At 41.7% G+C, this 13,686-nt stretch overlaps 1 protein-coding gene across 1 annotated transcript in view; it reads right to left on the bottom strand.

Moving 5' to 3' along the window:
• Positions 1-9,002, bottom strand: part of POC1B (POC1 centriolar protein B) — a 140,763-nt gene extending 131,761 nt beyond the window's left edge. The window contains exon 1 of the mRNA XM_060305625.2: positions 8,943-9,002. The gene's annotated coding sequence lies outside the window, so the exon portion shown is untranslated. The remainder of the gene's footprint in view (positions 1-8,942) is intronic.
• Positions 9,003-13,686: the final 4,684 nt, after the last annotated feature.

Genomic DNA, 13,686 nt, shown 5'->3' with positions numbered 1-13,686 from the left:
TTACCACTGTAATAATTACCTCCCAGGAAGAGAAGTTCAAGGACATTTTACCAGTTTCTATGCCAAGCCATGATCATGAGTAATTACACAGTACCTCGCATATAGCAGCAAGAGCTTCTGAATTATTGCAAATTGTTGAATGAATTATTTCAAGGCTCTGCAGACAGGCCAAAATCTCTTGAGGCTTTAGCTCTTGTTATTAGAGAGACCTGGTATTCTAAATGCATCTAGACTCCCTCCCCTTCGTACCCTCTGGGCACACCGGGGACCAGATGGGTCAATGTGGTTCCTACTTGGGACTGAGCTGAAAGCCTATAGGCTGCTTCACTCAAAACATCTGCTCTGGGCTTCCCTGGTGGCACAGTGGTTGAGAGTCCGCAGTCCCCTGCTGATGCAGGGGACATGGGTTCGTGCCCCAGTCTGGGAGGATCCCACATGCCGCGGAGCGGCTGGGCCCGTGAGCCATGGCCGCTGAGCCTGCGCGTCCGGAGCCTGTGCTCCGCAACGGGAGAGGCCACAACAGTGAGAGGCCCGCGTACCGCAAAAAAAAAAAAAAAAAAAAAATCTGCTCTTTCCCCTGATCAATTCTTTTTGGTCCAGAAATATCTACCTGCTGTAACCAAGCATTCTTCTGCCCCAGAGCCTCTGTCTCGTTGGTCCCTCAATCTGGCCCATCTCCCCTTTGAACAGCTTACTGCCTCTCTTCACTGAAGCCTCTGCTTAATGTCATCTCTTCAGAGAAGCCTATTAGCATCATTTGATATCAAACTGTGCTAGTCTTTTCCACTTGCTTTTTATACCACTCACTACTACCTGCCATTACATTTATTTGTTTGGTGATTGGCGATATGGTCTGAGTTGTATCCCCTGAAAATTTGTATGTTGAAGCCCTTCCCTTCGGCATGCTAAATGTAGATTGAGAATTGAGTTTAAATGAGGTCTTAAGCGTGGAGCCCTGATCCAATAGGATTAGTGTCCTTATAAGAAGGGACACCAGAGATTCAGCTCTCTCTCTGCCGTGTAAGGACACAGTGAGAAAGTGGCCATGTGCACGTCAGAAAGTGCCCTCACTAGGAACAGAATTAGCCAGCTCTGTGATCCTGGACTTCTAGCCTCCAGAACCACGAGAAATACATTTCCGTTGTTTAAGCCACCCAACCTATGGTATTTTGTTATGGCAGCCCGAGCTGACTGAGACCATTGGTTACCTTCTTTCTGCCTCTTCCACTAAGAGTCTCTTTAAAGCAGGATTTTGGTGTTTTTTTTTCCTATTCCAGTGTATGGAACTAGAACAAAGTTTCACCCATAGCAAGCTACTCATTAAATGTTGATGAATGAATCAATTCTCAGATCTGGTCAAGATGTCACTTAGTTAAATAGTTTCATGGATGACCCCCCATGTGGAAGGTTCTGGCTGAGCAAGAGAAAAAGTAAAGAACACGTGGTCCCTGGCCCACGAAAAAGCCTGAAATCTGGTCGTTCTGGGTTAGGTTGCTCTGTTAGGCTGATAGCAATTCACTTCCCCAAACTCCAAATTCTGGTTCCTGCCAGGCTCCAGAGAGGAGGGACAGTGCTTTGGGTAATAACAACCCTCATTTTAGCAGAGGCTCCAGGGTGTTTTCCATGAGAGTCATCTCGGGCAAACAGAGCAGGTTTTCAAAGTAAATTTAGCATCTCATTTGGGATGAATAGTATGTGTTTTTGTCTTATAAATCATACCCAGCAATCCTTTTCTCAACCTTGGCCCTTGAAGAGTAGAGGATATGGCATTTCTGACCAAACCAGTTACAGGATGGGAGTACAATATAGAGATACTTGTAGGAAAGGGTTTGGAGAAAACCCGTGTCTCTCTTGTCAGGAGACCCCCAATTCAGGATCTTATATCCTTGACTGAACTCTGACTTTGAAAATTTCCCAAAGTATATACACAGGCGCGCGCACGCACGCACACACACACACCCCATAATTAATATATTCAGGCTGAAACCAGCTAACACAGTGGCGCATTGTGTAGAGGTTGATATTTATAGTGACCTGACTCCATGGACTATGTGGACATGAGAGCCAAAACTAGCTAATTGTGTGGGAAAAAGTAATATTATGGATCCACAAGGCTGTGAAAGATAAAAAAGAAGATAAGCAATAAGAAAAGCTTTCAGAGTCTCACAGCTCAGTCCTCTATTTGGAGGTAGAAGGGTTTTATTTCTGTCTCAAGCGTAGGCTTAGGCAAACCCAAGCCTTGCTCTTTGTGGTGGGCTTATAAGCAGGGTAAATGGAAAAAGGGAAATTCCTGGCAAGCCCTGGCTTGGAGATGGTACAAAAAATCCTCAGTAAGTATAGTGTATTTCCTTCTTTTCTGAATCCATACTAACTTGCCCAGCAAAACTTTCTTTAGTCCTTTATTGATTCCAAAACTTATTTTAATTTTTGCCTTTCGCTTCTTATTTCCTTTCCCACAGATGGTGGGTAAAATATAAGCCTGTAAAAGTAAAGCTTAAAAGACTTACGTTTCTTTTTTTGGCTTTCAAATGTTTCACACGACTACGTGATAGTCCCACCTCATCCACTCACACTTACATTTTTCCTCTTCCTAGCATTAATAGGCTTAAATGTTTGGTTAGGCAGGAAATTTAGAATAGGGAACTTCGTCCACCATTCTTTTGCCTCTTGAAGGAGTTTTTAAAAATACTGAAGAGATTTGATTCTAGGTACAATAGAGTGAGCACATTCATTCATTGCACCCTGTTCCTCCCACTGAATGCAGCTGTGAAACCTGCTCACAACACATGGAGCATCTGAGGGTCCTAAGGTAAGTAGTAGCAGGCAGATTGGAGAAGATGACCAAAATGGTGATTTAATCACTTTTTCCCCTCTGGTATCTCTTGAAATTCAAGTCTGTCCAACAATATGTAAAAACAATAATATACAATGCCAAGTGGAATTTACCCTACAAATGCAAGACTGGTTCCGCATTGAATATCAGTCAATGCAATTCACCATATCAGCAGTCTAAAGAGTAAAAAACAAAAACAAACAAAACAAACAAACAAAAAACACCAAAAGCATGAAACATAAAAGAAGAAATTGATAAATTGGACTTCATCAAATTTTTGCTCTACAAAAGATATTAAGAGCATGAAAAGACAAGCTACAAACTGGGAGAAAAATATTTGCAAATAATATTTCTAAAAAAGAACTTTTATCCAGAATACATAAAGAACCCTCAAATATCAACAATAAGAAAAAAATTCGACTCTGACATAAATCATATTAACGTTTACTTAGGTCAGTCTCCCAAGGCAATAGAAAGAAAAGCAAAAGTAAACAAATGAGTCTTAATCAAACTTATAAACTTTTGTACAGCAAAGGAAACCATAAATGAAATGAAAAGACAACCTATGTATTAGGAGAAAATATTTGCCAACAATGTGACTGACAAGGGCTTAATTTCCAAAACATACAAACAGCACTATTTACAATAGTCAAGACATGGAAGCAACCTAAATGTCCACTGACAGATGAATGGATAAAGAAGATGTAGTACACATATAAAACGGAATACTACTCAGCCATAAAAATGAATGAAATAATGCCATTTTCAGCAACATGGATGGACCTAGAGATTATCATACTAAGTGAAGTAAGTCAGAAAGAGAAAGACAAATACCATATGAGATCACCTATACGTGAAATCTAAAATATGACACAAATGAACTTATTTATGAAACAGAAAGAGACTCACAGATGTAGAAAACAAACTGATTGTTACCAAAGGGGAAAGGGGGTGGGGGAGGGATAAATTAGGAGTTTGGGATTAGCAAATACAAACTACTATATATAAAATAGATAAACAACAAGGTCCTACTGTATAGCACAGGGAACTATGTTCAATATCCTGTAATAAACCATAATGCAAAAGAATATGAAAAAGAATATACATACATGTGTATAACTGAATCACTTTGCTGTATACCAGAAACTAACACAATGTTGTAAATCAACTATACTTCAATAAAAAAAATTAAAAAGAAAACAATCCAATATTAAAATGGACAAAAGACCTGAGTAGATACTTTACCAAGGAGAATGTAAAGATGGCAAATAAGCCCATGAAAAGATGTTCGATATCATTAGCTGTTAAGGAAATACAAATTATAGCTACAATGACACATCTATTACCATGGCTAAAATAAAAATTACCAACATACCAAGTGGTAGCAAGGATGCAGAGCAACTGTAATTCTCATACTTTGTTGGTGGGGATATAGAATGGTACAAGCCCTCTGGAAAAAGTTTGGAAGTTTGTTTAAATTTTTATTAGCATATAGCTGATTTACAATGTTGTGTCAGTTTCTGCTGTACAGCAAAGTGTATCAGATATACATATACATATATTCACTCTTTTTTAGATTCTTTTCCCATATAAGTCATTACAGAGTCTAGAGAAGAGTTTCCTGTGCTATACAGTAGGTCCTTATTAGTTATCTATTTTATATATAGAAGTGTGAACTTGTCAATCCCAGTCTCCAAATTTATCCCCCTCACCTTTTCCTCCTGGTAGCCATAAATTTGTTTTCTACATCTATGACTGTATTTCTGTTTTGTAAATAAGTTCATTTGTACCATTTTTTTAGATTTCACATATAAGCGATTATCATATGATATTTGTCTTTCTCTGTCTGACTTATTTCATTCACAGTCACCATATCCAGCAATCCTATTCTTGGGTATTTATCATAGAGAAATAAATACATTTACAAAAACAAACAAACAAGCTTTGTACATAATTGTTTATATAGTGGCTCTAGTCATAATCACCAAAAATTGGAAATAACCCAAATGTCCTTCAGTTAGTGAACAGATAAACAAACAGTGGTAAATCTGAATAATGGAATACTACTCAGCAATATAATGAACCAACTTCGAATCATTCTACAACTTGGATGAATCTCAAAGGCATTAAGCTCAGTGAAAGTAACCAGTCTCAGAAGGTTACCTACTCAATGATTCCATTTATATGAAAGTCTCTAAAGGACAAAGTCATAGTGATGGAGAACAGATTAGGGGTTGGGGAGAGAGTATGATGGCAAAGGGATAACATGAGGGCGTTTCAGGCAGGATAGAACTGTTCTGTATCTTGATCCTGGTGATGGTTACATGAATTTATATACTTGTTAAAATTTATAGGACAGTACATACAAAAAGGTCAATTTTACTGTATGTTAATTTAAAAAATGAGACTGGAAAAAACACAGAAGATTGCACAGATATATAAAACAGGCGGAAAATCGTCATTTTTCTCAGTTTTCCTTTTCCATTTATCTAGGGTAGAAAACTATTTAGGCAAAGTACTTTCAGATTTAATATTCTACATGTGTGTTCATTCCCAATTTCCATCAAAGCATCCATGCAACTTGAGTCACCGAGTGCAGATCTGGAACAGATAGCTGGGGGGAAAGGACAGGCTATCAGAAAGTTAATGACTTGGCCTGATGCCACGTTTAAAGGAACAAGGAGGACATTCAAACCTTAATGGAAGTATTCAGTCCATGAGACAAGGAGACAAGCTTTAGCTTTAATCAGCTTTTCCTGCAATATGTTCCATGAGTTTGCTGGGTCACCAAATGACCAGCTTCAAGTTCTTAAGCTCACAAGAAGGCGAAACCATTGCTTTTCTATGATCCTCAAAACAAAGCTCTATACACAACAGAACTGTGCCACCAGGCCCAAAATAAGACTACAAATTTGTTGATTTCTTTTTTTTGGACTGAAGTTCCCTGAGAACTTACCTGCCTTATGCACAGTTGCTCCCAATACCCAGCATGTAACAGATATCCACTTAGTGTTTACTGGATTGAGCTGAATATTAGAAAGTGGCTTTAACTTACTAGGATTATTTTAGGATCTCTAGTTTGGACTAGGTTAGCACTCGTAGTAAAAATAAGAGGAAAATGCCTGATAGGAAGGAGGGTGAAATATTTTTCATGGTTTGAACATCAATCAGAACAGGGAGGCATCATCTAGAACCCCATTGATGGAAGTCAGGAGATTTGACCTTGACTCCAGGCTGGGTTCTATCTCTCCGGCACTCACAGAGCAGACAACCACAAGGATAGCATAGCCAGGGGAGGTGGTGACCTCCCTGTGCCATGTGGAGCAGAAGGCAGTATCTTTTGAAAATATCAAAAGCGACCTGGACTTCCCTGGTGGTGCAGTGGTTAAGAATCCGCCTGCCAATACAGGGGACACAGGTTCGATCCTTGGTCCGGGAAGATCCCACATGCCTGCCGCGGAGCAACTAAGCCCGTGCGCCACAACTACTGAGCCTGCGCTCTAAAACCCCCAAGCCACAACTACTGCGCCTGCTTGCTGCAACTACTGAAGCCCGTGCACCTTGAGCCCGTGCTCTGCAACAGAAGCCACCGCAATGAGAAGCCCGTGCACTGCAACAAAGAGTAGCCTCCGCTCGCCTCAACTAGAGAAAGCCCACGCACAGCAATGTAGACCCAACGCAGCCAGAAAAAAAAGAGTGAACTTGCTTCAACATGGCTTGGTTAGTTTTCAGGTTACCTCAGGAAAAGTGAGGGCTACTCGCAGGAATTCACATGCATTACTTCTGTAAACAGCTCAGGAACTCAGGCAGCATCAGCCTGGACCAGCGCTGTCTCAGCCTATCTGCTACGTTCAGCTATTTGCTCCATTTTCCTCTCTCTACCTACTGAGTCCTCTGTTTATGCATTGACTCCTGTTCCCACTACTAACAGGGAGACCTCTTAGAATTTTCTAGTTCTAATGGGTTACAGAATTTTACTGGGCCACAGTAATGTCACAGCCTAGCCAATGGATGGGCTGCCCTTGGGTCATAAATGCCTATGTAAATGAAGCCACAGAGAGCTGGGGTCAGGGTTGGGGCAGTTCCCTTCACAAGGGTTGAGAAAGGACAGCAGCTGAAATTCAAGGACAGAGCTTCCTCTGGAGTTGGGGGCTGGGGTTGATGGCATTTGGCTGACACTCTTCTGACTCACAACAGGTGGAGGGGTGAGTGAGGGTGGCGGCTCTTTGTAGGCTGGAAGGACAAACTCACAAAGAGAGACTGTGGCACACAGCTCCTGTTGCTGGCGGGCCACTCTCAGGTCCCACACAGAGCTGGAACGCTGCTCTCGGGGCCCTGGAGGTGCCCTGTGCTGCATGTGTCTTTTGGGGAGACTCTGTGTGTGTTGCCTAAGAACATGAGTGTAGAGTGTCTTGGGTTCCAATCCCAGCACGGTCACTTGCTTTGTGATTTTGAATAAATAACCTTGCCCTCTGAACTTCAGTTTTCTTAGTTATAAAGTGGGGCTAATTCTCCCTTAAATTGTTTAAAACAAAATCCAGATCATGTTATTCTACTACCTAAAATCCTACATGGCTCCCCCTTGCTCAGTATCACATCCCAAATCCTTACAATGGCTGACGATGCCCAGAACATCTGTACCCTCCTCATTCCCAGGCCTTCTCCCCTGTCTTACTCAGCTGCAGGCACACCAGCCTCCTGGCTATTCCTTGTACACTCCAGACCTATTCCTACCTTAGGTCCCTTGCACTAGCTGTACCTTCTGCCTAGAAAAATCTTCACCCAGGCGGCTTCAAGAGTCTCTGTGATCAACTTCCAGTCTGTCCCACCCTCTGGCCTGTATTCTACATTCCCCTTGTCCTGCTCTACTTTTGCATAGTACAGATCCCTTTCTAACACAGTACATAATTAATTATTGATCATGCTTATTTTGACTCTCCTGCAGTAGAACATAAACCCCAGAGAACGAGAATTTTGTCTGGCTTCCTCACTAATTGGTCTTCAGCACCAAGAACAGAGTAGGCACAGAACAGGCACAAGAAACAGTTTTGAGTGAATGAGCAAGTGGGTATCAGTTGCCTTCTAGCTTCATTTCCTTCCATTGCAACCTCAGCTTCTGATGATTACCTGAGTCACCCCCTCACCCTCCATTCATTCATTTATTCATTTGTTTGCTCAACAATTATTTATGTGTCTGTTCTGTACCAGACATTGGAGATAGAGCAGTGAACAAAACCAAGTCACTGCCTCCTTACTCGCCAGAAAGACAGGCAATAAATACATAAACAAATTAAAATGTACTGTAATGTTAAGTGCTGTAGGATACCATAATATGTCACCCCAAAATATGCCTCTTTTGCATAAGGATTATTTTAAGCTGATTATTTTGAAAAATAGCAGACACAGGTGAAGCTCTGAAACCAGAGTGGAAGTTACTCTTTTGTAAGGAAAATTTGCATTTATAAAAGAAATCTCCATTTGTAAGGATGTCTCCCACTCTGCACCAGGGGGAAGACAACTCTAAAGCACAGAAACCTCTTAGCCACAGAGAAGGCACAGACCTAACTCTGCATAACAAAACTTACTCTTGCTTATTATACTTTTCCTGGTCACTTTCCCAGAAGTTGCCTCCCCACACCTTTCTTCTTTTGTTGTAGCTGAAGATGGTGTTTAAACCCAAATTCTAAGTCACCTCTGAGTTACTGTTCCCTGAGTTTATCCCATGTATATGAGATATACATGTTTAAAAACTTCCGTTTGCCTTTTTCTTTTTAATCTGACTTTTGCTACAGGGGCCCCAGCTGAGAACCTTGAAGGGTAGAAGTAGGATTTTTTCTCCCCTACAGTGCCGCTGCGTGCTAATGAAGATATCAAGCAGGGCGAGGTAGAGTGTTACTCTCAGGAGGGTGGCCAGGGAGGCACCCCAGTAGAAGCGACACTGGAGGAAAAGTTGGAGTGAAGTGAGGGCAGGAGCCACGTGGCCACGGGCAAAAGGTGTAGCCGGCAAGAGAACAGTAAAGGCAAAGGCCCAGCAGCAGTGGCTACAGGGTTGGCATGCTGATGCCCTCCCCCAGCCATCGCCACCCTATACGTGATCGGTTGGACGTACTCACGGCACTGAGCAGACAGTGGCGCTGTAGATTTATTTCTTCAACTCTCACATGGGTTCTCAGCACTGCTCCTCTTGTTCTTAGTTCTCTCTCCTGAGACAGGGAAGTGGACAGGGGACAACCATTAAAAGAATGACATAGCCGTTGAGGATACGACATAAACCGGTTAGAACCCACTAGATCCAAGATGGCGGAAGATTCGACTTCCAGTGGACCTTGAGCCTCATTATATGCTCATTGTAATATATTAGCATATGCTAAATGACACACCCACAGGCGCCATGGCAGTTCCAAGGCTGACCATAAAAGGCCAAAAAGTTGGTGGTGGCCCAATTCCTGGAAGTCCCCGCCCCTTCCCCAAAATAGTTGGAATACTCCTCCCACTCATTAGCCTATGAAATTACCCAGACCTGAAAAACTAACCATCCCCACACCTGAGGGCTGCTCTCAGAGCCTTTTGAGATGGACCTGCCTTCTGCCTATGGAATGTGTATCTCTGCTTTCACTTTACTTTGGCTGACTCTTGAATTCTTTCCTGTGAGAAGCCAAGGACCCTCACAAGGGCCTGTCCCAGGAACTCCCCCAAGACCTGGGACATGACCATCTTCTTGAGCCCCATTTTCCTGCAACCTCTTTACAAAGGATATAAATAAATCTACCTCTTACCTATCACTTCGCCTCTTGCTGAATTCCTTCTGGGCCGAGACAGAAAGAACCTGAGCTTCACTAAGTCCGAGACGAGTTGTTTGGTTTCAGCTGTAAGATTGTGGAATCGAGTCCCATCTGAGAAGTGTGGTTTCATGCCCGCTCGCCATGGCAGCTCTTCCAAACATGCACACTTCTCTGAACCAAAAATAAAGTTAAGAACAACAGCAACTAACCTTTACTCACAGTTTCTGTGGCTCAGGCAACATGTTAGGTTTCTTTCCTCATAAATTTATCTTATTTAGTCTTCAACCATATAGGTTAGGTACTGTTATTTTATAGATGAGAAAACTGACGCTTAGGGATGTTAAACTTGACCAAGGACTTCACTAGTAACTGGTGGAGCTAAGAGTAAATTCAGAGCCGGGTCTGGCCTGACCTCATCCAAATTCCAACCCCATCCCTATTGGCAAATGACCTCACCTCATCTCTTACTTCACCTGCTCAGAAAACAAAGAGCATGGAGGTGGTCAAACAATTACTGATAGAATTACCTGCCAAATTTCATCAAATCTAAGAGACTATTGATTATAAGAAGCACCATTATGTCATATAACACTAAATAATGCTGCAGTAAATTATGAAACAATGTTAAGACAATTCCTATACAAGCAATGTTTTAAGAAAAAATATTTGTCTTTAAAAAATGCATGATTTTTAAGTATGGTACATCCACACCCATCAGAACCTCTTTCTTTCCTGTGTTGAAAGATGAGATATCCCTCCTCAAAACTAAAACCCTCTTCCTATGTTCTTTACTCTTTCTCCTCCTTGACCTTTTTCCATTGATTTTTTTTTTTCCTTTCTCTCCAGTGTTTTCAACTTCATCTTCCTCAGACTAAAAACATCTTCAGGTTTCTCTCATGCTGAAAGTCATCAGCTTGATACACACAGTGACATCCTCTAGCTATTATTATTCCATATTTCTCTTTTCCTTCTTATTTCTTCTTCCTTCCTCTCTTCTATTTATGTTGAGACTCACAAAGACTATCTCAGAGACATCAGACATTTGGGTCCTAATTATAAAGCATAATATTTGTTTGCAACATCTTCATTTTGGGCATGTTATTGCGGTTGTTCTTTCCCCAGAAAACCTTCCATTGGGGAACCAATCTTCCCTCACACCGACCCTTAGAAACATTGTTCAGGAGAACTGACTCCCCCAGTTCCTTCCTCCAGGAATGCTCACATGATCTAGGCCCAGACAGAATACTACATCCAGGTTGGCACCAGCCTTAGGTTGAAACAAGGATGGGTACAATCATCTAAGCCAGGCCAATCAGAATTCTGCACTGAATTTTTCTCTTGGAGCACTCCTGAAAGATGTACTCTTTCTGCCAAGATTGTTCTTATGCTGCTAGTGGCCATTTGGTCCATGATGTGGAAATAGTCTAAGAGGTGCAGAAAGATATGGATCCCTTATGTCATTCCTTGATTTCATAGATACAAAGATGTCTAACACCAGGATACTCCTAGACTTTTCAGGTACATGAGTTAATAAATTTCCTTTTTGTTCATGATGTGTGATTTGTGTTTTTGTTACTTACAATCAAAAGTGTTCTTCTGTGTTCTTTTATGTGATGGTCAGTCAAGTGCAGCCACAAGAAGAGATTCAGGAGAGGTACAAGAAAACAAATTTTATTGTAGTCACAGGTCTAGAGAGGGGAGTGACGGCTTGCCATACAGGGTTACAGGGAAAGCACCGGAATTTGGGTTTTATCTTCAAGCAGAAGACAAGAAAAAGGGGAAAGCTGAAGCTAGAACCATTTTTCAGTTTCTGTGGGAAAGACAAGGAAGATCAGGGTAAACAGTCTAGGATTGGCTGGTTTGAATAATTTCCGTGGGCTCTAAACTATAAGGGTGTCTCTAGTCACCTGACACCTGGCCTAGGATGATTAAGGCAGAGGGATATTGTCTGCTGGGGTGTAGGGCCTGATAGAGGAGGTATAGCTTTGGATTTGTTAGTTTGCATATCAAAGGCATGCTCCCAGATGAGTCCTTGGCTATCTCTTAAGTTTGCTAGTCTCAGGAACGCTCTCTCTCCAGTCAGAAAGGCTTTTTTTAAAATGGTGTCAAAACATCAAATAGAGAGAAAATAAAAATATATACAATACCTAAAGTTATAGTTTTAAAAGAGCTTTGACATACTTTGTTTTACTTGACCCTATGGTTTTTGGGGGGCAGGATATGTTTGTCCTGCTCATGAGTAAATTTCTGGGACTCAGCACATGCCGGGCATATAACAGGTGCTCCAGAGTATTTGCTGAATTAAGTGAGAAGTATATGTGTTATTACCCCATTTATAAAACGGGGTACTGAGATCAGAGAGTTAGTTAGGTCCTAGAGTTAGGTTAGAATGGTCTTAGTTAGACTAAGGTAGGAGGCTATGGTGAAAACCCAAACTGGGAGTGGGCAGTGTAGGACAGAGTTGGATTACAATACAGGTGACAGGTCAATCTTAGTCTTTTTTTCTGGAGTTCTACAGCAGCTCTTCACTATCTCCCATCAATTTTTGCTCCTCTGCAATCACTACATCCACTCAACAGCCAGAGTGATCTCGTTAAGGTATCAAATCAGATCCTACTACTCTTCTGCTTTAAGCCCTTCAATAGTTTACCTTTACTTGTAGGGATAAGAGCTCAATCTCCAACAAATCATACAAGGTTCTTAGGACCTTGCTGGCCCTGCCCATCCCTTAGCTTCATTTCCTCCTATCTTTCTCTGTATTCTTGCTGCTCCAAACACAACAGTCTTCTTTCCATTCTAGAAAAATACAGTTCTCTCCCAACTCAAGGCCTTTGCCCGGAACACTCTCTCTCCTTCACTCTTTATCTAGTTAATTCCTCCTCGACGTTAAGGTTTCTGTTCTAACATCATTTCCTCCGGAGCCTTCTGAGCTCTCCTTCTCCACTCTCATTCCAGATCGCGTCTTTTGCTATCCATTCTTGTTCCTGGGTTTTGATTTCATAGCACCTATCAGTTTAATGATTACTGAGTATAGACTCTCCAAAAGACCAAAGGCATAACCTGTCAATCAACTAAAACTTAGAAATGTCTCAGAGGGGGAAGTCAGGAGCTGACATTTATAGGTTTTTGAGGTCTAGACTCAAGCGGTTTTAAGGGGATCTGACTGAGATCAGGCAAACTTCTTTACTGAATCATTTCAGATTGGTGAATTTAGAGTGAGCTGGGGGTCTTGCAGCAAATCTTGATAAGTAAACAGTTGTTTGATGAGCAAGGAGTTTGCCAGTTAAGTGTTCTGTTATCCTGAGAAACTGACTGTTTGAGCAGCTAAAGTTCAGATAAATTGATTTTTAGAAAGTCCTTAAAGCAAACGATAAAGATATTTACTGGGATATAGCCTCAGCTCCCTGGGCAAGAATTACTGGAACAAATCGAGCAGTCATGTTGGTGTAGGTGACCTTGGTTCTGAGGCCCCAGTTACAGCATATGGAGGCGAACAGTCTCAGTTATCATGACATGCCTGTGTCTATGTCACCCCTTCCAAACAGCACTTGTGGCAATTGTAACTTTACATCTAACATCCATCTCTACCACAGACTGTATGCTCGGTGAGGGGAGGTTCCATATCTGTTTTGCTCACGATTTTATTCCCCATACTGGTCATAGTACCTGGAACACAAAAGGTGTTCACCTAATATTTGCTGAATGACTGAGACCTTTGACAAGAGCCTGCATGGGAGGATGGGGTAAGAAATCAGAGCTCACTTTGTCTTCAGTCCTGGGTTTGAGTGGTTCTAGTAGCGCCAAGATGGGTGCTGGGAGAACACGTTAGAAGGGAAAGATGAGAGTTCCACTTTGGGAAACTGAGTTTCATTTCTGACAGGAAATACACATCTCGAATTCAGGAAGGATCAAAGCCAGGACAATATATGCAAATTTTATTTATTCAGAATGGCTGAAAAACAAAGTAATGTGAAGCTGTCAGATGACTATCATTGCTATTAATCCCACTTTATCAGAAAAACCCCTCCTTAAAAGTCCATTTAGATTGAAAGTCCTCCTCCGTCTGGCAAG

The sequence above is a fragment of the Globicephala melas genome, chromosome 10 (genome assembly GCF_963455315.2).
Source record: "Globicephala melas chromosome 10, mGloMel1.2, whole genome shotgun sequence".
NCBI classification, from domain to species: domain Eukaryota; kingdom Metazoa; phylum Chordata; class Mammalia; order Artiodactyla; family Delphinidae; genus Globicephala; species Globicephala melas.
Note: the sequence above shows the minus strand (reverse complement) of the source record. Positions and strands in the feature narration are given on the sequence as shown.